We start from the raw sequence: 24,605 nt of genomic DNA, 5'->3' as shown, positions 1-24,605 counted from the left end.
CACAAAACAGAAAAAAAAAAGACGGAAGGCTTAGCTTTGAAGCAAGAATAGCCTTCTACAATTTCGCCCCATATTTGGGCAAGCCAGTTCAAAAGACCACGCGGTGCTGGCGGTTTCGCCGAACAAGCCACATTTCCGCCTCCGCGCTTTCGTCGATGCTCGCGTGGTGGCGTTGCCTCGTCGGAGTGGCACGTGATCCGCAGGCCAAAATCGATGGCACTGCCCGATATTTTGAAAGTCAGGAGCGAAACAAACGAACGCGGCCGCATCGCAGAAACACGCCGTGTGTGCAGGTGCGGCTGCTTTCTTTTCGCCGGTGTGGCGCGAATTTCGGCCGCCCGGAAGTCCGTTCCTCGCGGCCCGGAAGACGGTCGTTACGCGTACTGTGCGCGCGCTACCTTGCGTGGACGAACTTTGTCAGCATTAGTCGTCGTTGTATGCATTTCTGAGTTGGTGTTGTAGCTCTCTTGTGTCGATGTGTCGGTGTTCCGAGAAACTGCGAAAACTGGACTGGAGCGAAAAGTGAGCCCTAAACCGGAAATGCAGGGAACCTGAAGCGTTGTCTTCTCTGGTCACGGTGAGTTGACACAGTTGGCACATAACGCGTCTCTCTTTCTTTCTTTCTTTCTTTTTTACAGCCGCTTGATTTTCACGCACCAGTTAGTGGCACATGAAAAGGGCATGTAGTTCACAACTCAAGCACAATTTGTAGAGGCCAGGGCAAGTCGCTTGTTGTTAGACACGCCGTGCCTGCAACAGTAATAAATAGGGCTGCTTTAATTGGAGATAACTTAATCGTTATATTATCTTGCTGTATTTGTAAACATTAATCAAATTTATGATCACAGAGTAATGTACTGCTAATTTTGTCGCCCACTCGTAGCACTGGGTAGAGAATACAAACATTTAGGACGAACGGTTCTCGTCAGTGCAACAACCTGCAGGTTTTTCTTGAGAAATGTAATTCACTCCATAGATTCCCGAGTGTTCTTTCGTGCATACTACATGAAACCATCGGTTTTCATCGAGCGCGCCACCACGAAGAGACGACGAGACACGACAGTTTTGTGCAGCATATGGCTTGGCATCACATTCGGTGTTTGTGCGTTCCGCAGAGGGATGACCGACAGAGTAGTGAGAAGACCAGTGTGGTCGAAAAGAAGCCATGTGGCGTATTCTGTGGCAGTGTCCAGAATAGCATGTGCCGAGACGATCATTCTTCTCAGCACTCAACCAATTGGACGACTAGCCTTTGTCGAAAGGAGGAATTCTACAGCATCAACGTGAGACACATCGTCACTGCAGAGCGCCATCCAATCATTCACCGATGTATGTGGATGCCTATAATGGGAATGCCGGTTTTCATAAAAAGCGCTAAAGACGAAGACGAAGTCGAAGGAACACATACGACAGGACTTCGTCCTTCGACTTCGCCCTTCGACTTCGTCCTTGGACTTCGTTTTCGTCTTTAGCGCTTTTAATGAAAACCGTCAAGATGAACCAACGCGCCCAAATCAAGGTATTGATGGGAATGCCCTTCCAGTGCATTTTTTAAACTTTTAACCCATTAGTGCCCAGCGCACTTTTAAGTGTACTGTACCACGTTTATTTGTAAATAATAAATACAAAACACACCGTGTTCCTTGGTACGCCATTTCGCTAAGAAGGGTTCTGCGAAGACGACCGCATTGTAGTTTTTTGTCAGTTGCATCATGTGTTTGATCTATTCATCGCCAAACTTGGAAAAGTGATGAACATAGCAGGTGCTGCTCTACATGTAGCTTCTTTATTTTTTGTCACGCATGACATACGCTTCTCGAAGGTAAAGTTTTTGGGTAAGTTTTATTAAAGAAGGATGTAAACGATGAATGCATGACATTCCATATACAATACATATTTATACCGCCGGAAGAAAATGAATGCAGCTGTACTTTGTAAAATACGCTGGGCGTATGTGTATGCTGAAGCGGTGTGCTTGCTCTCGAAGCCCACGCGATGGTTTTTTTACCTGAATTTCGCGAAAATATGTTTTGCTGGCTACAAGAACTTCAGAGACTGTGGCAGGAAAGAAACGTATTCAGAATTACATCAACATTGCTATTATTTTTCCTGGTTTCTTTCTTGCTGCTGATGAAGGTGGCTATGCTCTTTTCTTTTCAGTCAATAAAATAGCGAGCAGTGTTAGAGTGAATTGAGATGAATAGAAACGATTTAGACATCATATTGAGAATATTTGAAAAGAAAGATGATTCATGCCTCCTTTATTACAAATTGGAAAATGAGCGGCAGGGAACAGAATACAACAAAGGCTATGTATATTCCTATGGCAATCGAGATGAGTAATGCAATAAAAGTAAGGCGACCCAGGTTGGTGACCCAGACGTAGACTCCACCTCTTGAAATGACAGAATATTCTAACGAAACTAACACCTAGCATTCATAAAACAGGATTGTAATCCAAGAACCGACTGTCATTGAAGGAGATATCACCGGTCTCTTTGACTGTTTCAATAACCACTGAACCAAACGTTGAATACTTGTTTTGAATGTCTGTATTCATCGCCCGTTATCGCGTCTAGATCTGCGTCAGTAATATATTTGCGTTGCGTGCTCCTTTGAAAGCGACCGCAAAGGCCTTCCTTGTTACTTGATGAAGTCATGTTATACGCTTGTTAAGTAAAAACACCTACATAACAAACAATATTTCTCACTAACTAGTAATTTTGCTACCAGATGGTTATGCGAGTTTGCGCGTAATTTCGTTTGACTCTTCGCTGCGAACCTTTTTGCTTTCTACAGTGGAGCTGTTAGAACTTCGCTGAGTTTCTCTTGACGTTCTCAGCTTCGCCGAACTGAGAGAAAGAGAGAGCTAAGAGAGAGAGTGAGTGAAAGCAAAGTATAAATATAGCTGGTTATGCCGGTTTCCCTTCATTCGTGTGCCAGCGTCGCACGCGCATCGCCGACACACTCGCTGCTGTTGTTGCTTGGTTCCGCGACTGTAGTCGGCTAGGCGTTCTGCTGTTTTACTGTCGTGCTGGCTGTTATTGGGGAAACGTTGTGTATTGTGGTGTGGTGGGTAGTGCGGTGTGGGATAATTTTTCCCTTTTGCGTGCTTGCGCGACTGTGCGCGTTTGTCATCAGATCAACTATGAGGAACGAGAGCGAGCATGTGAGGAAGAAGCGCGAGATAGCCCTCACTTTGGCGATGATCTCATCAATGGACATCGAAATCGACGCAGCTGCAGAGAGGGCGTGCCTGATCAAAAAGCAGTTGTTGCTCCAGAACAACATGCTAGCAGCACTGTCCTCATCTTCCTGCCGTGCACGAAGGCAAGCTTCGGCCTACCGTCGCGATGTACAATGGTTTGAGAAGATATTGCCAAACTTGGGAGGGGAGTGCTACTGGCAATCATTCCGAGTGTCGGAAACGACCTTCAAATACATAGTTGATATCTGCCGACCAGCAGTGAGACGACAAACCACAAATATGTGGCAGCCTGTCGGTATAGAGAAGCGAGTCGCCGTGGCCCTCTGTAAACTGTGTTCGTCAGCTGAGGACCGGACAATTGCTCATTTGTTCGATCTGGGGAGGTCGACGGTTAGCGCGATATACAGAGAATTCTGCGAAGCCGTCGTGGAAGTTCTGGAGGCAACATGGGTAAAGATGATGACTCCTGGTGAGGTCGCCGACCATATGAGCGAGTTACAATCTGTTTGTGGCTTCCCACATACAGTAGGTGCCCTGGATGGGTGCCATTTGCCGGTTTCGCCACCGAAGGAGCATGCCAGTGATTATTGTAACTATAAGGGCTGGTGAGTACACACATAGAGCGAGTATTAATGGTTGCTGAATGTATGCTGCATGCGCAACCTATTCCTAGACAAGGTAGTAAGTGTGGAGAAAGAAAGTTAGTATTCTTTAACGCAAATTTGCATTCCATTCATGTTTAGCCTAAATGACAGGTGTGCATAGATATTCAATAATGCCACTATGTTTGCTTGCACGTACTGAATTGTAAAATGGAAGCTTGTTCCGCTCGAATATATTGAAATCCATGTTACCACTGCTACTGAAAGTGTTGCTTTAGAAAATGGTACAGCTGCAGTCAAACTACATTGGTGCTTAATTCGAACATAGCTTTGTAACTTCTTTCTTGATGGTCACTGTAAATAAGTAATGGGCACCGCTGCAAAGCACCTGTGTGCGACTGATCTCTGCAAACAAAGCACGACCTAGCCAGTGTGCGTTGTCTTTCTGCCATCCTTTTCTTTTGCACTGCTGTGCCACTTGTTAATCAATGAACGAAGTAGCCCAAACTGCCACTGGCCTTGGAGTCAACGGAACACAGAACTGTGACACATGGCAGATGTGCATGGTGGTTCAACCCTGTTTAGTTTTATCATATTGAGCCACGCTCAATAATAGCTTATGAACCAACAGAACCTTTTAAAAATCTCAGCATACAAAATTCTTATGGCTATTCGGTAGGCGCTGTACGGACTGCTACATATCAAAACTGTCAAGTGTGTTGAAGAATGATGCATCTCGCTTTATACATCAGTTTGCTCGTGCATGGTTGTATGAAACAATTTCTCAGCATGGTAAAATGGTTTTGCATGGAGTTGGTAGCATTGCATATATTTCAAAATTAGGCACACAACAGAAATATACAGGCTGAACTGACAGCTGCAAGCTTTCAACTGCTCTTCGTGACATGTGCCAATGAAATGTGTACGCCCTTGCAAGAAACTGTCAAATGGACTAGCGTTTTCTGCTGTATATTGAAGTGTGCGCTGCCGTTATTGTCACAGGACTTGGTTGATTGGTCATTGACTACGATGTCAATTTTTTTTTCAGGTATAATGTGATCCTGATGGCTTTTGTGAACCACAAGTACAGGGGCCCTATAACGTAAAACTATTCCAATATGTTTCTATTCCAATCTCCTGACGTCAAATTTGCGTACCCACCAACGGAAGCACCGGGCGGTCACTTGCAGGGTTGTCTGAACAGACCAATCAAATGCTCTCCTCGTTCATAGGAAGTCACTTTTGTTTGCTTGAAAAACGAATAACATTGACTACACTGAGCAGCTTGTCGTATCTAATTGGCTGACAAGAGGCGAGGAGAACGCTCAAGTGGAGAGGGATTCGATGGGGCTGAGCCACTGCCCTGAAACTCGATAACCGGATGAAGAAGGTGGTGCCGGCGTCTACGATTGGTCGGCTTTCCCTTACTTAGCTTGCGGTGGCTGGTCGAAAATCGCGGCGCCATGCAACGGAAGCTCAAGAATGAAGCTAAAACGGACCCTCAGCAAAGAAGATTTGGCAGAATGAGGGGGTAAACGTGCCGAAAGTGCTCGAAAACCTTACACGGCCACGCAAGAAGTTTTGTTATACGCAAATACACCAATTCTCTCCGGCCGGTGCGAGTAGCCACCGTCTGAGCGATCGGCGGCTGCCATCTTTTATTCCTTTCGGAACGGGGCAGCCTGCGGCTATTCCGAAGAAAATTCAGTTTTGTTCGGCATATTAATGCATCTTTATCACATACACGTCATTTTGACGCGGTGAGTTCTTGTGGTTTTGTGACGTCGCGTGACAGGCAGGTGAAGTGGGTGCAGCCCGAAAACTTTTTACCAACAGCCGAGGGCTAATGGCGAAAAGCGGTCGAATCAGAAATAACTGTTTTTCTTTTTTCTGTCAAATCATGCATAATCAATGTGTACACATCAGATGGGGAGGTATCGTGGTTTTCGTGACGTCGCGTGACAGACAGGTGAAGTGGGGGTGGTCGAAAAAAGTTTTTGACCAATCGTGGAGGGCTGATAGCAGAATTGGAATAGAAAAGTTTGGAATAGTTTTACGTTGTAGCGCCCCAGGTTTAGGTTCACTAGCGTTGGCTACCCAGGAAGATGCCATGATTACCATGTGTTTCAAAGCTCAGCACTGGCGAAAGTTACTGAGGGACCTAAATTTAGGCACCCAAGCCTTACTGTTGGTGGTACTGATGTGCCACCACTCATCCTGTGTGACTAAGCATTTCCCTTGACGCCCAACATCATAAAGCCCATTGCCAATCCACACACCGAAGCGGAAAGAACGTTCAACTACGAACTTTCAAAATCAACAAGAGTTGTTGAGAATATATACTTCAATATATGCTACCTGCTGTTGCTTTCTAACGAACGCTGTAATTTTACTGTATCTTAATTTTACGCCATAACCAAAAAATGCTATTTGTCTATCAGAAAACACCGTCGTCATGCGCTAACTATTCTGGAATTTTAGAATCGAAGTATTGTGGAAACTACTCAAATTTTATGATAACTACAATGTGATTACTACCTTCGCCAATGAAAACCATTCCACACCTAATTTGTTCGCTAAAAAATTCTGTTTCTGCTTCTTCGCAGAAAATCGTCGGGTCTGATCGCATAAAATGAAGTCCCGAGCTTCCCTATATTAAGTTTCGGACCAAAATCACTGTGCCGATGACGTCAAGTTGACAGTGATACATTTGGTATGTTTTAGGGTATTTCCAACGCCCACATGCAGGAAAGAGTTCTCAAAATTAGGCCGTGTCTGTACTTATGAATTTAAAGTAATTCCTTTGTTATTGTTAAGCAGAAGGCTAACGCCTAGTTGGCACAACAAAAGCACATGACGTCACGAAGACGTGACGTGGAGAGAGAGATTTCTCATGAGAGAAAAGCTGAGAGGTCGGCCTGGGCTACTATGTCCTAGCCTGCTACTCAGCGTTGGAAAAGAAGGACAAAAGAAGAAGGAGAATGCGAAGATGATGACGATATAGAAGAAAAGGCATGAATAACAACACATAAGGCGGAAGTTTCATAGCGACATCCCTATCAGTTCTTCATAACTTTTTCTTTATATATGCCTTGCGCCCGTTTTAAAACATGCCATAATGGCACAGCTTTGCTATTTAAAGTCCTCCATGTGTTATTTATATATATAAGTGAGCCAAATATTGCTTTTTCGGCACCGGTCTGATATTACAGTTTGTCGAAATAAAACACGGGGCTGTCAGAACATTTTTGTATATTAAAACCTGGAAAAAAGAGTTAGGGGGTTTGATATTTCTTGAGGAGCTTGTGGCGTTGTGTGAGAAGTTTGTCGTGACTGTCGTAGGAATTTTGAGCAAATTCCTTGTCGTAACATCGTCGACTGGTCATTTCCCGGCATTCGTGCAACTGATCTGTAGTCTATCTAAAAATCAGACACGCTGAATTTTAGGAGGTTCTAAAGGCGATGTCGATGCTTCAGTATTGCCACTGAACACTGCTCATTCTCGCTCGAAAAAATAAATTCGTCTTACACGACAGTCAGAGCACTTCAAGATAGCTTGTCTGCTAACGATACGGCCGTCCTGTTATATTTGAATGCGACAAGTCAGTTATAAAATCACACACACACAAGCACGCACACACGCACACACATACGCACACATGCACACCATGTACACTCATGTAATGGCGGCACCCGTGTAAAAGCCACATCTAAACCTTTGTAAAAAATTAAGAACATTCGCTAATTAAGTTCTTAATTAATTACTTTACGGCGCATATTACAATTTACGAATTGTATCCAGTGCGTTTGCAAGGCTACTAGGAACAAATATTAAGGATCATACCGGATATGGTGTCAGATACCTGTGCCATTAAACTATAGCCCCAAAAATGCGCGGTTCTACTTACCTTTTTTAACAAAACCGTATTTTACGCATTGATACACAGACGTAACTGGAACACACATGTATTTCGTCGCACACATTGGCATCTCGAAGCTGGTGACTTCCTGAAAATTCAAAGTAGACAAGCCTTGCAGAGTCACCCACTACGACTTGTAAATTCCAATTTCGGCCGTAATGTAATTAGTTGTTTAGTGCATTTTCAGATTCTGTGTGCGGATTCTGTGTTATGTGATTCTGAATTCGGATTCTGTGTTCGGACAACAAAGTTCTTACCATGGAGGTGTTCGTAAGAGCAGTTGCTAGCCGGCGGTTATGTAGGTCATATGATTAGTGAAAGCAGCTGACCAGTGGCAAAGCGGACTTTAAAACGAAAACCTTTTTGAATTTGTCCCCTGATTCCGCATGGCCGCTTAATTCCACCGGAAGTTTTTCTTCTTTAAATTACGTAGGCGGGGCTGCAGTATAACAAGACTACAATAACAAGTAGTTTTATGCTGACAATGTTGCCAGATTGGAAGTGCCGCCGTTTCTCTTCTCAGAATATGGACACCTGCTTTCCGCTTTATTGCTCCCGGCCAATGACTGTGGTCGTGCTTTGTCGTTTGTGTTCCAGTGGGAAACACTTATTGTCCCCTGCAAATCAAAACTGGTCGGTCTGTCGCTGTCACATCTCTTGTACCGCCCTTATATGTACGACTACTCTGGAAGCAAATTCCGAGGAAAGTGAAGTTTCATGGGTGATTGCGTCGCTGCGATTATTCGATTTGGCGCCTTATGTTCCGAGGTTGCAGTGTGCACAAGTCGGGACGCACTGAACTCAAACTTTAAAAGAAAGCATGCGCACCGTCTCTCTATATATAACCTCTCGCCCTGGAAACGCTCGTTCTCTTGACGCTTATACATGTCAGAGCTTATGTTCCTCCCTTGTGTACACTGGGCCACGTCGACTTCAATATCGAAGCGAAATTTACTCCAGAACAAATCTCTACACGCGAAAGGTGCTACGTGGCTGGCGCTGAACTAGGCTGGAATTTGGTGAGGCTTGATTGTAATATCTTCCTTACGTCTCGCCAAAAAATTTAATCTACGCGCAGAAGCAGCAAGAAAATAAAACTATGTGAGAATGAAGTTTTATATATCTTTTTTTATGTACTTTGCCCGCCACGATACGACCGATCGAAGTCTAGATTTCGCAGAGTTATGGCGCCTGAAGCAAAGCCATAGTTTAGCCATACTTATTCATTATGAGAGTGAGTGCGTCGGTTTATGAGCAGTTCTTTCGAAGATCTTCTAAGTGGAGTCTTATGCAATAGAAGCGCTGGAAACGCGAACAATTATTTTGGAATGCCATGAAAAAACGCGACGCTGGTCGCGTATTTTCTTTTTTTGCAACATCCTCTTAATCTAGGCTCGTGTTTTCTTTAGTGTAGACTCTTATCTCAATTTTGCAGCCCAATTCGGCGAAGATACCAGATTCAATAAGCGAGATTTCGGCTTCTGTTGGAAGCCGAAATGTGTAAGAAGGGGTAAAAAATTGTTTAAGCAATTTCGTAGTGAAGTTTCTTCAGAGCTGGCTATAAATTAGCTACAAAAGTAGCTTTTCCCAAGAGTCCATGTACCCGTCCGATATGGTTGACGTCATGATTTGCAACAATCATGCCGAAAAGCGAGCAGTTAAGAATGAGCCAAAGAACTGATCCAATTTATGGCGAATAACTTTTGAGGCTCAACCAAGGGTGGTGAACTCCCACCACACGGGACAGCCTAGACAGCCGCTGGAAGTGGTATTCTTGCTGGAGATCAAGCAATAGATTTCACTTTTAATTTGCCTATTGTGACTCTGTTCCGATAAAGAACACCACACACACCCGTCTTTTTATTTATGCACGTACCGATATGTGTAGGGGTGCGATGTTGCTTCCAGCATGTAACTGCACGTATGTGCCTCCTACCGCATTTTCTGTTTTCATGTTGGTCGCCATTTCCAGTGTTAGAGGCTCAGAATGAACTTGTAACACGTGTTTCGTACATGTACGATGTGGTTCCCTTTTAACGAGCTGATCTCGCGATGGTGCTGTCCTTATGCGTGCGTGAAGATACTTATGTGGACTCCTTTACTCTTGCGCAATCAGTAGCGATCCCACAGTTACAGGACTGGGCTTTCAGTGCTGGTGCCCGTGCATGAGAGAGTATTTGTCTGATTGTGTTCTCGTGTGTATTGTGCGTTTTTCTTTTCTTTTCCTTTTTTTTATTTTACCATAAGTAACGAATCCGGGTTTTGGGGACAGACACCTTTCTCGTAGCCTGCCTTCCTGTGATTTTTCCTCTAAATCAATAAATAACTAAACAATGAACTTGTTTGTTGCCATCGTAATCTGTCTGTCACACACGGGCACGCACCTCCCACAAGTTGAACTTGGATAATTAGAAGTTATCTTTAACTTAAACATATCTCGAAACACTGCTTAAGGAACCGGTCACATTACCACTGAAATTTCGAATGTGTTTCGGTAGATGCGAATTGACTGTCTTCGCTGACGGAAGTTCTCACACATAACAAAAAAAAAATGAAAACAGAGACAAAACCCGCCTTGATTTCCCTCATTGCACCCTTATCTCCAACTTGACTGGTTTCTCTGTCTCCGCGGCGAGTTGGTCGTTTTGCTCGAGAACGCGTAATCGGAGCGAACCGGCGTTAATTAATCCGCGAGTATTCTGCAGACAACCGGAAGCCAAATATTCATGCAAGTAGAGCGACAGTAGACTGGATATTATCATTTTTTTCGCACTAGAAATCGAACTGCACGGAGGCTCTATCTGCATGCGCTCACGTGACGTTGTTTGAAGTCGCGCGTCATTAGTGTCATAAAAGACTCGGATTTGCCTTTAAATAGAACAGCGCTATCGAAAATTGTAATTTTCGTCTTATCTGTTCAGCTCAACGAATCTAACGAGACAGAGAAATAAAGTAGCGCTTTTGTGTTCTGGCTCAGTCGTTTCAGAGCCGTATCAGAACTAAGCACTGCTGCTTTCGCGACATTTAATTAACTCTGCTTCGCTGGAGCACCGTCTAAGTTTTGTTTCATATATATATATATTTCTGTGTCGAGCGCAACGCCTGCTTGTACTAGGCATCGCGAGACGGTAGAAGGTTGGGTGCACTTGCTTAGTTGGAAATGAGTAAGTGCAGAGGGAGTTCTTCATTTTTTGTTATACCATTAGTTGATTTTCCTCAATGGCACTGATGCAGAGATGAATTGAATTAAACGCGAAAAAATTGTAGGTGAAAGCATACCCGAAAGGATTTCAAATGCGAAAAATAATAATGAAGAACTCACTGTCTTGTCTACGTTTTGAGACTTCGCGGCAAGAATCAACGTCATTGTAAATTGGAATATCTGCAGTATATATTCTTCCATGCGTTGTCACGTTGCCCGTGCATCTTGATTTTCATGGGCTTTGGCGACAAATTTCTGTTTTCTTGCCTTGAAAGATGTTCCGGTCTGTCGGCACTTTTTCATTGCGGGTTGCATTCAACACACTGTTTATCTTGCTTAGCTCGGCATATTTCTTGAAATAGTAGTGTTGTTTCTAAATGCATGCACCACGCACATGGTTGAAAGACAAGCGTTAATTTTTCTTGTGCATGGCTATTGTATCTTTCTTTTATTATCTTTATGGACGACTCAGGAAAGAATGCAGAAAAAGGAGCAATAACCCCGTGTATGCGCCATCGTGTTCAAACAACCACCACAACATCAACAATGATGACGACCACAACAACATAGAGCGCACAAAGCTGTAAGTGCTGTCAAACTGTTTCCATTCTTGACGCAGTGTGTGTGATCGGGTTAGCTGATCTATCTACCTATCTATCTATCTATCTATCTATCTATCTATCTATCTATCTATCTATCTATCTATCTATCTATCTATCTATCTATCTATCTATCTATCTATCTATCTATCTATCTATCTATCTATCTATCTATCTATCTATCTATCTATCTATCTATCTATCTATCTATCTATCTATCTATCTATCTATCTATCTATCTATCTATCTATCTATCTATCTATCTATCTATCTATCTATCTATCTATCTATCTATCTATCTATCTATCTATCTATCTATCTATCTATCTATCTATCTATCTATCTATCTATCTATCTATCTATCTATCTATCTATCTATCTATCTATCTATCTATCTATCTATCTATCTATCTATCTATCTATCTATCTATCTATCTATCTATCTATCTATCTATCTATCTATCTATCTATCTATCTATGCATATTATAACACGTGATCAGAATCGGAACTGTTACTTTGCTAAGTTGCTAACAGAGCTAAAACAAGAGCAAAAAAAAAAATCAGGACACCTAACTTCGAAGGCTTTAAGTGCCAAAACCACGATATGACTATGAGGCATGCCGTAGTGGGGTACGCCAGAATAGTTTTAAACTCCTGAGGTACTTTAACGCACACGCAATGCACGGCACGCTGGCGTTCTTTTTTTTTTTTTGCATTTCGCTCTCATCGAAATGCGGCGGCGGCGGCCGGGATTGGATCCCGAGCCTTCGGGCTTCTCAGCGCTGCGCCGAAGCCATTACGCAGCGTGGCGGGTTAGGAAGTAAAAAAAAAAAATTAACGCAGGCAAAATCACCTATTAGTCATTTATGAGAAACCCAGATATATTAATAGCGCGCATCATTCTCTGCGCATTCATGCAGAGGCCCATTCATTGTCACACAAGGGAACTGAGGTCTTCGCAATGATCATTGGCAATAACTGCGACCTGAATTATCACCCATTGTGCAATCACGCCGGTGTTTTAAATTGATTGTTCAATAAGATAATTTCATCTTCAAGAAGTTCATGGTGTAGTAGGAGGTATGTGTTTATCGATGCCAAGGACTTGTATTACTCGCTACCGCACTATGAACTGTTATACGATGTTGAAGATGCATTATTTAAATTTGGCACAGTGGCCTTTCAAATTGGTTGCGGGGTCACGAAAAAAGGTTTTCTCAAACTTGAATTCCTAGCGGAATGGAGGTGCTTTCTTTCAAAAAAGCGGACTGCGTCTACAATCATGCATGACCCCAGTGTTGAAAGACTTGTTCTTTCCACACTTGGATAGCTTGGTCCTAGTATGGCTATCCTCAGTACGGTTGGCAAAATGCCCTCGGATTTGGAATGACCACTTGATTTTGATAAACTGTGATGACTCTACGTAGGATTTCCCTCTTCAGTACACCTTGACACTATTTGAAAAAGGCTTACATCCGCTAAAGCCCACGCACTAGCTTCCGTAAAACGAATAGATTCACTTTTTTGATGTAAGTACGTCGCTCTCAAGTGACCACGAGTGTTGTAGGTACGAACTACGTGCGAAAAAGTCACTCTTACCATTGGGACCAACCCGCAGTAAGCTTGTCAGGAGGGCCATATAGCACACACGTGTCCTTGAAATTCTCCAAGAAAATAATGTCGCCGTGCAAATCAGGGCACCTTCACTGCGCAATTAGTTCGTTCAGAGAGAGAGAGAGAAAAAATAGAAGAGAGGAAGGGCAGAGAGGTTAACCATACGCACGACTGATTTGCTACCCTGGTTTCGTTCAGAAGAAGCAATATACCCCAGGCACCTACCGTATCTATGTCTGAGACATCGCACAAAAATACAAGAGACGGCAACAATGCTAGCGAAGCTGAGCCAGCGGCAAGGATAAGGGTAGTGATCGTTCCCTACCTACATCATGTGTCGCAGAAGATTAGAAAGATCGGACAAGCACGCAGGAATTTCCATTGTTTTCTCGGTGCAACACAGACTTTCGCAGTTATATGTGCCCGGACTTGGCCCACGCAAACGGAAGCACGCAAGTGCAAAGGGAGACATCGAAACAGTTTTGTTGAATGCGCAGAGGAAGTTGTGCGTAGTATTCCAATTTCTTGTGGTTGAAGTACGTAGGACGACAGACTGGCCAGGCGCCTCAACGTCAGGCTACAAGAGCGCAATTTGAAGGTCCAGAATGGCAGTGAGGGCTTTCTTGCATTGTACTGTAATCAGTGTGGTGGCGTTCCGGTGTTTCGCGAGGCTGTGGTCGTCGCGAAACACGAGATGATCGGACAAGTGTTATACGTAATTGACGCCATATCCGAGGGTGGTTGTGTTAGCTGACCCTCAGTTGCTTTGTCTGAAAGAGAATCGGCCTCCATTCAATGCGCAGGGACCGGTGCGCGCTCCTAACCTAGCCTTGTTTCTCACAAAGTAATGATGAGTGGTGTTCGTTTGCTTTCTTTTAGTATTCTGGGACTTTTTCGTTTTAGCTCTGTTAGCAAATTGGCAGTTTCATTCTGATCACGTGTTCGAGTGTACCTGTATATATGTATGTATATATATATATATATATATATATATATATATATATATATATATATATATATATATATATATATATATATATATATATATATATATATATATATATATAGTGGACCACTGCGCATCTACACAATTTATTCCTGTCTCCCTTGCGTAATACTTATGAGATACGATCGCGTGCGTGCAATGAACGTTGCGTACTGGAATTTTCTTCGAGCATCTTCATCGGCTTCCTGGGCATTCGCTGCACGACTCTCTTGCGTCTGGTGTTCGTGTCTCAGGATTTCCTTTAATAGATGTCCGCTGCAACGAGCAGCGACACAAAACAGCTTTTCTGCAAAGTCGATAACTTTCATGCAGCCGCGGATGACGATTTGTCGAAGTTCAGCATTTGCTTCTACCCACCGCGATGGCTTAGCGGCTACGGTGTTGCGCTGCTAAGCGCGCGGTCGCGAAATCAAATTCTGGCCGTGGCGGCTCCACTGGGGCGAAATGCAAGAACTGTCCGCGTCCCGGGGCACTTTAAAGATCCCCTAATGGTTAAAATAACTCCAGAGTCGGCGTGCTTGATAATCAAATCACGGTTCTGGCACGCAAGGACCCAAAATCCCGTCAATTTATCTTTTTTAATCGCCTTATTATAGAGTTCAGAGGGTGAATTGACAAGGATTTTTTGTAAGGGTGGCTTGAAATCTTCCGGCCGCCTTCATTATTCGCCGATAGTGATGACTAACATGCCGATTTGTTGACACCTGCTGTTAGTAACACATTTAGCATAAGAACTTTTGTACGAGAGCCGTGGGGGCTTCTTATGTATTTACACAGTCCGAGCTCACCTCTGCCCAGTGGAAGTTGGTACGCATTTGTTGAAGTGAGCCATAGAGAGGAAAACCGTTGCGTATTCAGAAATGAATTTGACTTTTATTTTGACAGAGTGCCGAACGTTTAAATTATAGGGGCTGATCATTTCTAAGATTAATGAAATTTTTAAAATTAATGAAACATCTAAATAAATCATGAGGTTTTACGTTCCAAAACCACGATCTGATTATGAGGCACGCCTAGTGGGGGACTCCGGAAATTTGGACAACATGGGGTTCTTTAACGACCACCTAAATCTAAGTACACGGGTGTTGTCGCATTTCGCCCACATCGAAATGCGGCCGCCGTGGCCGGCATTCGATCCCGCGACCTCGTGCTTAGCAGCCCAACACCATAACCGCTAAGCTACCACGACGGGTTGAAATTTTTGAAGAATCGCCTGTGGCAGATAGCATAATTATTATTCTAGAGCAGGATTATTCGAAGAGGCGGGCATTACTAGCACAAGAAATCAAAACACGTATTCAACTACTTAACACAAGTTCACTAATAACTCCTTAGGTAATCGATTTACAGCACCTCTTGCAATTTACGAATTGTAGCCGGTGAACTTGCAGGGCGTCTCCACTAGAAATTAATTTCCAGGGCGACAGCAGTTTCGAAATATTATTTCCCAAAATGTGGGACGAAATGCATGGGTGTCCCAGTTACTTCTGTGCTTCAGTGCATGAAAGAGCGTTTCGTTAAAAGAGTAAGTGTACCAACAGTGCACTTTTACGACGAGTTTGGTGGCGCATATCTCCAAACTGGCATCATTCTGGAAATTTAGTACAAGTTGATACGCCTTGCACGCTCACAGGCTACAATTCATAAATTGCAATATGTACCATAAGCTAATTAGTTCAAAATATAATTTCTGAATTTTCTTCAATCACTTCATATGTGTTTCGATTTCTCGTGCACGTAATGTCCGAATTTCTCAGTACAACCCAGCCCAAGAACTAGAATTATGTCATCTGAAACAGGATATATTTAAAAATTCTGGATACCTTAAAACTTATCACACTGTACATAAACAGGGACCGAACGGCACTGCTACAGAGAGGGTTTGAGCAATTGAGATCATCAAAATAAGTTCTACAGGCCTTTGTGTCAACAATTTTGTCCCCCACGCCAGTGGTGGCCCCGCTACGAAACAATTGCGACAGTGGTGAGAGAGAATTGCACCTAAGTACTGCTTTTTGGGTGGTACGTACATCAAGTTTGTTCCATTTTCTCGGAAATTTGCGCTGTCAAATACCCTCAGCACTTTTAACTTTTGCTCACCTTCGCAGACTTTTCACTCTGTCACCGATGTCAGTCGATGGACACCTGCCGTGACAAAATGTCTTTACATCCGCACCTTAATTGAGCCCGAGGTTTCGCTGCTCATAAACCTGCTTTCTTTCTTGCTCTTGTAAGCGAGTTGACTGTGTTTCGCACCCGCAGGTCCCTGCCACTGATTCGATTTCACTTAAGAGTGCTTTCCACCCCATTACAACAGACTGGCAGAAACTTCTGGGCCCGTATTTCCCAAAAAGTTGTTACCCATAACTGCGTGTAAGAGCATATGCCAGCCGTACCCGACGTCCGACACGTTATTAGAGAAGGGGGTGGGCCAACGGCAGACAACACTGATAAAAAAAAAACAATGTGAATTAGGCATCTGGGACGCTGCGGTACGGTCGATACTTCCGCACAACAACACGATTCTTCTATTAAAGCAGCGAATCCCTCCATTTATCAGTAACGACAGAAATAAAACACCCGATAACGATGAATAAAGAAAAGTGCTCGCTCATAGAGCGTGTCCACGCGATGACCGTCGTCGCCACACGCCAGTTCGTGGCTTTAAGCAGTGTCGAACGTGTTTCCATTTGCGGATCGCTCGATCCTACTGGCGTGACGAAAAACTGAACGCATACGCCTCAGTCAACAGCCGAGCACCACTCGCTTTTTGTTCCGTTGACTCACACGATCCATGTAAAGCCATGGCGCGTGTTTGACACAGATCGTCGTTGAGACTGCGCTGCCTTAAAGAACGTTCTACTCGGCTCCTTATAGTTTCGATTACATGCATTGAATCTGATGCTTTCGGGTCGATCGTCTGAGCGGCAACTGTGTGGAAAACATGCTTATTCGCAGTTATTAGAATTTAGTGTGGTTCAATGGAGACCAAGGGGCGACCCTTGCCCGGTCGTAGCTGCCAAACAACTAAAGCAGCTAAAGTAGTTATGACAGCGAGGAAAATGTACGTAGTGGTCAGACTTCAACAAATATTTATTACTCACACGCGTGTTTCAGGCATCGCAAGCTCTTCATCTCAACGTGATGGGATGGGATATGAAGAACACGGCCACTAGCGCAATCTTAAGTAGCAAGAACAGAGTTAATCATAACCGTTGCCCCAATTATTCTTTATCCTAAAATCGCGTTGTTGTGTTTTTCACATTTTCTCTCTCAGTAACGATCTGTTATCAACGCTAGCTGAGTTTTAATATACTGTATTTATTTATAATTTTTATACTTGGTAATTCTCTTTTCTCAATTCCTTTACTTTAGACAATACGTGATATCGCATTCATTCCTTTGACTTCCTATTGCACTACCTGCGATCAACCGCAAAAGTAGGGATTACGTTGAGTTTATTTAAACATTTATTTTTTTTCTATCCGTTTAACAGTTAGTTATTGACTATGCGAACCATATTTTCTTTTTGGTTCTATAAGAAAAAAAATAGGCGCACCACATCGACGATAGATGTTAACAATTGGACATTATTTTCCCTGTCTCTCCCTCGCGCCATTTGGAAGAACTGGTAGCGCTACCGTTTCTCCCCTATTTCTTTAACACCACAAGTAAACATTCTCCTGCGCCGGTTCCCTTTTTCAGGCCATTTCAATTTCCGCTCACCCAACTCTACGTACCCACTTATTCTCCTCCCCCGTTGGGACGTGGAGACGATGGAACTACTAAATATTCCAGCAGAACCCATCTCAGGATGAATGTCGACGTTAGTGTGATCAGCCTTGAAACAGCGTAACGACACGCCATACTGTCACCGCCGAAATGCGTCATGCATGAGGCGGGTACTGCAACCGGACTCCGGTCTCGCGCATCGATCTCGACACGCTGAGCCATACAGCGGCGCCGCTTCGAACTGCGCGCGTGGCAGGTTTGCGAACATCTGTTCAGACAAGATGGTCTGAATAGGCCAGTTCAATTCCGCCCAAAAGCGAAGAAATTTTAAAGGATATTTTTAAAAATGTGGTTAGCATTCAGAGGATACTTCAGAGCTATCTTGTTCAGTACATGAGCCAGAATGTGAGAAGTGTGGCCACATTGATCCCCTGGTTAAGCATGTACTACTATATTTAATGTGAGACCCCCTCAGGCAAAAAAAAAACACATAAGGTTTCGCCATTGCAACAAGGCACACGCCCCATGTTTTTCGTCATCTTCCCACTGCCACCAGACAGCTAAGCGTAATAACAAATCATGCGGCACTAAGGACGCAGGATGTCCTACTGTTTGGCACACCAGTATAATATGAATGCCTAACCAGCCAACATTCATTTATTGTTCTATAGCCTTGTTAACTTACACCCTATTTTGACGGGTGTAAATGAGAAGCGCTGGGGTGTTCCAAGCGTGTTTTCTTGTGGAATACCCTTTTTGCAAAGAAGGGGTCAAGGGGTCAACAAGGTTAAAAAAACCGAAACACCCCTATTACACCAAGAAGAGCGTGAAAATTTTTAGACTGTACAGCCGCAAGCACTGGTACCAAGGGCGCCCAGCATCTGCAGCGAGTTCTGCGCCTACGGGGTTTTCTGCGCCTACGGGGAATGCTCTACACATTAGACCATAGACTACCTAATGACCCAACCTGGCTGGAAAGCTGTTAGAGACACAGAAACATAAAACAAAACAAACCGGAGAGTGCGTGAAATATCCTATAAAGAATGCTATTTGTACTAAAAACTGCCAAAGAAACACATCGCAAAGCCTCAGAAAATGGCTCATGCGCTTCATGAGCAGCGCAATACTTGACGAAACATAGTAATTGATAAAAACAATTCTTGAAATCATTGTACCTGCCAACTGCAGTGCGCTAAATGTGTAATTATGTGTTCTCTTGTAGTGGATGTTCTTGACAGCATGCGCTGTGGATCGGGGTTTCATGTCGCGTTCAGCTTGGTTTAGTTGACAGCGCTTTGTGTTTCTTTATTACCTGTAAGTCGATCCTTGATGTACCAAACACAAATATAACAAATTGTCATTTATAACCGTAATTGTTTACTGCCGACGTCATCGTGCAACAATTATATGCTTATAACGAATGTTGGATGTGTCGAAAGTAATTTCATGTTGAATGCGACTACGTTATCATTAGGATTCCGTGTTTCCGTTTAAACCGATACAAAGCACTCGAAAAAACATCCATCCAAAACATTTGGACAATTGGCTTTTGGGTGAAGAACGCTGATTTTTCTACTGCAGTGGCCGGAAAAAAGAAAAAGAAAGGACGAAAAAAAGAAAGAGAAAGCAGAAGAAGTAAAATGAAGACAACGACAAGCGAAATCGACTTTTTGGGGCCGTTATGTAGCGCCAGCCCGAAAAAGTTGCAAAACGAAGTTCGAGGGTGTCTTGGTTGGAAGATAGGCGCTATCTATGCCGACAACCGCCACATTTAAAATGGAGCGAAGTGTGGCATGACTGCCTCGCTAATCTGGACATCGCGAGAGGCAGCGCGTGGGTGACGCGCGGGTGCGAATCACAGCAGCCGCCGCCGCCAGACCTCCGAGACGACGTGCACTACTCTGGCGCCACCTAGTAGCTATCGTCGCCATAGTCCATCTTGCGTGGCACTACGCTTCGCACGCTTTCACCGTACTCTCATCCGCTTTCCGCCTCATCTTTCCGCTGCAACCTCCTCCTGCCTTCCTCCTCTGTCTTTCATATCCCGCTGCACTCCGGGCTCGCTTTCATCTTTCGCTGTGCTCGTTCGCTCGGTTATGCCGCCCCCGAAGCCGTCGCTCGCCGCACGAACGGACGCAAAGGAGCTGCGCTCTAGAAAGCTACAGAAATTCACAGAATTGTCTCCTAATGCGTAGCATCCTTTGGCTCCGCACGTACTTTCCGTATGTTTAGCCTAGTTCGTGCTTTTCTTTCCCTGTTGGTCCACCACAAATTACAAGTTGACCCATCCCATACTTCAAGTTGGCCCACCCCAAGGTAAGGTTGGCCCACCCCAAAATTTAGGTTGCCCCACCCTAAACTTCAACAAGGGTTTCGGTTCGAGCTAGTTGGTACGGATCATCCATATTTAAAGCAGCGTCAAAAAAAAAAAAAAAAAAGCACGGACAAGGGAGGACACAGGACGAGCGTTGACTGCCAGCCAGCGCTCGTCCTGCGTCCTCCTTTGTCCGTGTTCTTTTTTTTTTTCGGTGCTGTTTTAAATGTGAACTAAACTTCAAGTTGGCCCACCCCCAAATTTATGGTGGAATACCCCAAATTTCAAGTTGCTCCACCAACGACTTTACGTCCACCCATTCCGAATTTCAAGCTGGCCCACCCCCAAATTTACGTTGGCCCACCCCAAATTTAGATTGGCGTGCCCTAAATTTCCAGTTGGCCCAACCCAAATTTCAAGTTGACCCAACCCCAAATTTAGGTTATCCCACCCGCCATATCACCTCCCACTTAGGTTGGCCCACCCGCGCATCAGCCCTAAATTTAGGTTTATTCACTCCAATAATAAAGTTCGTCCAGCCCTAAATTTAGGTTGTTCCACCGTAATTTCATACTGTCCTTCCCCCAAATTTAGTTTGGCCGGCCACAAATTTCTAGTTGGCTCGCCCAAAATTTAGGTTGGCTCACCCCCGTATCATCCCCAAATTTATGTTGAGCCACTCCCAAATTCAAGTTGACTCACTATAACCCCATGTATATTCAATGGACCTCTATGTATTCTTTTGGGAAAGGTGCCGCCCTTTGTGCGTTACAGAACAATCTTGCTACAAAAATTGGTATAGTACTCGCCAAAGAATGCCACGCATTAAAATTCGAAGGAAACGAGAGCTTCATAGCGATTATGCCTGGTAGTTCCTAGGCTATGAAGAATCTTCGTCCAACGAAGGGAACCCTTATTTGCAAGCTTTGCCGAGTGGCCGTCAACCATAACAATGGCAAGGCTGCCATACGAATATTGCGGTGTCTACTATGACAGGCTCACGATCGTGTTTGTATTCCCTCACCGTCATTCTAAATATTTCGCTTGAATAAAGGAACTTTCAGCATCGTGGATGCGTTATATGTGGTAGTTGTCACTGTTCATAGCGTGGAAACATCCAAAAAATCCTCCAAGATAACTCCAAATTTTGGATAATCGGAAAGTAAAAATAATATTACCGCCGATAAACCGCGCATTTTAAAAAAAGGAATAATTAAACGCAAAAGAAAACATGCACTGGATTTCGTCAGGAATTCACTATGAAAATGCGGAATCCTACTTATAGTCAGATTTGGATTACCGGCGCATTATTTGGCAGCGTTCAGTCGATATCAAAATAAGCTTCAAATATTCCACCCCGAATTATGTCCTACAGTGTCGTTGTCAGCCTGGCACTGAAGTCGTTGCATTTAGGTAATTTCATAGCTTTGTGTGGCGGCCACCGACACCGCCAATTAATAGGCTGCCCAGATGACGCGTGCAAGCAATAGCTATCAGAGGCTGGCGCGGCAAGTTCAGGCAACACTGGCACGAGCGCACCAGTCTTCCAGCGTTGTGCTAGCGTCGAAACTGCGTGCACTTGCTTGCTTAGAGCAGCAGCAATGGCGCGAATTTTGCTTGGATACTTCAAGCCAATAGCTTAGGAAATGTTGGCGTACGAGCACCGAAAGCGCATTCGCCGGTGATTCGAGGACCGACGACGGAACAAGGACCCCGACGCGGAGCTGAAAGCGTAAGCGTTGGCTTCCGTGTTTCAAAAATTACCGCCTCTTCCAGTCCGTGGAGATGGTAGAACCGCGAGTGTTACACCGTGCCAGTCAAACATCGCAAGCAGTCTATATTGTAAATATTTCGTTCTACCATTCTTTCACTTTATTTTCGCTTTTGTGTGCTTCGCGTGGTGAGCATTCTTTAGGAGTGCTTCTTTTTTAGCGGATTTCCCAGTGTCCTTTTCTTTTGTGCGTGAGACAGGGCCTACGACGACGAGCCCGTTCACGAGCCACTTGTCGCTGACTCTCATCGTAGGCAGCTACTTGCTCAGGAGTACGCATACTCGTGGTCTTCCCATAGTTGTAGCTGGAATAGAATGTGCGGAACCACTAATCCAAAGCTCCGTATATGGGGCGCGAGGTCCACCAGTAGAGATGCGGGCGCAACAATCCTTTTGAAGCCTGGTTGCATTGGTTTGGCGACTGACGTCTGTGCGTTCCTAATGAGGTTACACACATGTTCGGCTGCGACGGAGAGAACGACGTCAGTGACGGTATGCCCGCAGTCCGCCGTTGTCGCTTGCGTTCGATGTCTCGAGTTTGCTGAGTGGCGTGGTTAGCAGCATCCGCCGGTCAATGCCGCTTGCGATTCTTCAAAATTAAATTGTTTCAAATTTAAATCTGTCCGTCGCGTATGACAATGAATGACTCATACCCCCTTAAGCAATGGCTCATACCTCCTTAAGCAATGGCTCATACCCCCGTAAACGTGGCCTCCCCATTACGACGACAGAGTGAAATCCTACGCTGCATCGACAAGTGGCAACGGAGCCAGCTGTGGAAGAAGACGACGACGTTCGATACATTGCTGATGATTATAGTTTTAGTGAACTCCGACAACAACGGCACATGGTCCGCATAAACAGCTTCGCTGTAAAACATCCATTCTTTTATTGAGTAGTCCAATACTCGACCGGTTACAGGGCGCCTATCCTCCATCCGTGCCATAGTTGCGCTTCTGCACCAATAGGTGTCGCGGCACTCGCCAGCAAACTCCACTGTCAGAGGCATATGAAAGTCGTTCAGGAGTAGCGTGAAGACAGGTATGATTTTTTTGTTTCATGTTACGCAGTCCGCTACGTTTAGGTTCAGAACATACAGGGATGGAAGCAGAGGGTGTTTTCCACAAAGCCTAGTCCCTGTTTAAGCGTTTGAGAAGAGCATTTGTGCGTCCATGTGCCCGAGGCTCATGCACGTCTACCACGTGCACGCGACTTTTTTAAACCGAAGCTTTCTTGGCTTCTTTCCTCGACTCTTTCACTGCTGCTGTTGCTGTCGCGGTCTGACATGCCACGTCGGGGGGTATATAGACGGCATTAAAGCGGCAGAGGGGGCAGACGAAATCAAAACGCATGCCTAGTTTGGAACGCGTTGCCGCAATTCCCTCTGGAGCATTCTGGGCGTCTCACAACATTGCTCACAATACCCCGTAGACGGCTGTAATTGCCCGTTATCCCACCGCAAAAGCATTGCAGAAGCTGCAGCGCTTGGTACACACCAGCGACCGCCCAGAAGGGAGATAGATAAAATGGTAGAGTGGAGGTAATGAGTGGAGGCAGGGAATGGATTGAGCCGACGCAGTCACGAATCAAGTGAATAGCAGTCTTGCCACTGTTCGGTCATGGAAACTGGCATACATGGGAAGAGCGCGGGAGAGGGGGCAAGACGATGTCAGAAAGCACGCTTCTTTTGGAGTCTCTTCAATAAACGAAAGCTAGCACTAGACATGGCAAGAGTTGTGGACGAACTGTATAAATGCAAATTCGAGGTACGATACCGTACACTCTTAAGCAAATGTACACCCTTTGGGGTGTATATTTGCCACACAGCAATAATCGTCATCTGTCTTGCTTGCGTTTCCTTCCTTGAAAACGCTGCGCTCGGTACCTTCCTGCCGAGAATGCTGTGTCATGTTTATAACGGGCATGCCATTCGGGACTTGGAAGTACCAGGCTTGCCGCTTTAAAGAAAGGAAATGCGGACAAGACAGATGACGATTATTGTTGTGTGGCGAAAGAGTGTAATTTTGCTTAATAGTGTATGTTCCTGTTATTTCTGAGAAAAGAAAAACAACGCGAATATTGGTCCACTCGACAACTAATGCAGACATCAAAAGCTACATTAAAGTACCGTCGCGTCAAGACGACATTACACAAGCGGCTGCCCATCAAATTAACACTTCTCTACCCGCTATGGCAGCTTTGTGACGATGGCGCTGCACGAGGTCGCGATTATCCTGACCGCGGCTGCTGCATTGCGACGGGGGTGAAATTAAAAGAAAACGCTTATATATTAAGATTTAGGTGCGCGTCAAATAACGCCAGGTGGCCAAATTTACCTGAAGTCTCCCACTTTGGCGTGCCTCATAATGAGATTGTGGTTTGTGCACGTAAAGCCTTGTACTTTAATTAAAGTTGACCACTTCTGCCATGATGCGAAGCACCTCCTAAACTTCTCGCAGGCTATGAATAATGGCGCACTACAATGCCTCAAGCAAACACGTCTCACTGTGTGTTCTGTCTAACACGTAGAAAAATACAAGCCGTGCAAACCAAGGTTTAACGTCGACTCATCTTTCTCGTACCGCAGCGAAGCTGTATATGGTTAGGTTATGATGAAAAATGTGTCCTTGTGCAAG

The 24,605-nt window shown here is 44.5% G+C and overlaps 1 protein-coding gene across 2 annotated transcripts in view; it reads left to right on the top strand.

The window, feature by feature from the left end:
- The first annotated feature begins 270 nt into the window (after nt 1-270).
- The window catches only part of LOC142576061 (uncharacterized), a 411,410-nt gene continuing 387,075 nt past the window's right edge, over nt 271-24,605 (top strand). For both annotated transcript variants that reach the window (XM_075685988.1, XM_075685987.1), the window contains exon 1: nt 271-577. The gene's annotated coding sequence lies outside the window, so the exon portion shown is untranslated. The remainder of the gene's footprint in view (nt 578-24,605) is intronic.

The sequence above is a fragment of the Dermacentor variabilis genome, chromosome 3 (genome assembly GCF_050947875.1).
Source record: "Dermacentor variabilis isolate Ectoservices chromosome 3, ASM5094787v1, whole genome shotgun sequence".
Classification (NCBI taxonomy): Eukaryota; Metazoa; Arthropoda; class Arachnida; order Ixodida; family Ixodidae; genus Dermacentor; species Dermacentor variabilis.
This window is presented reverse-complemented; position numbering and strand designations above follow the sequence as displayed.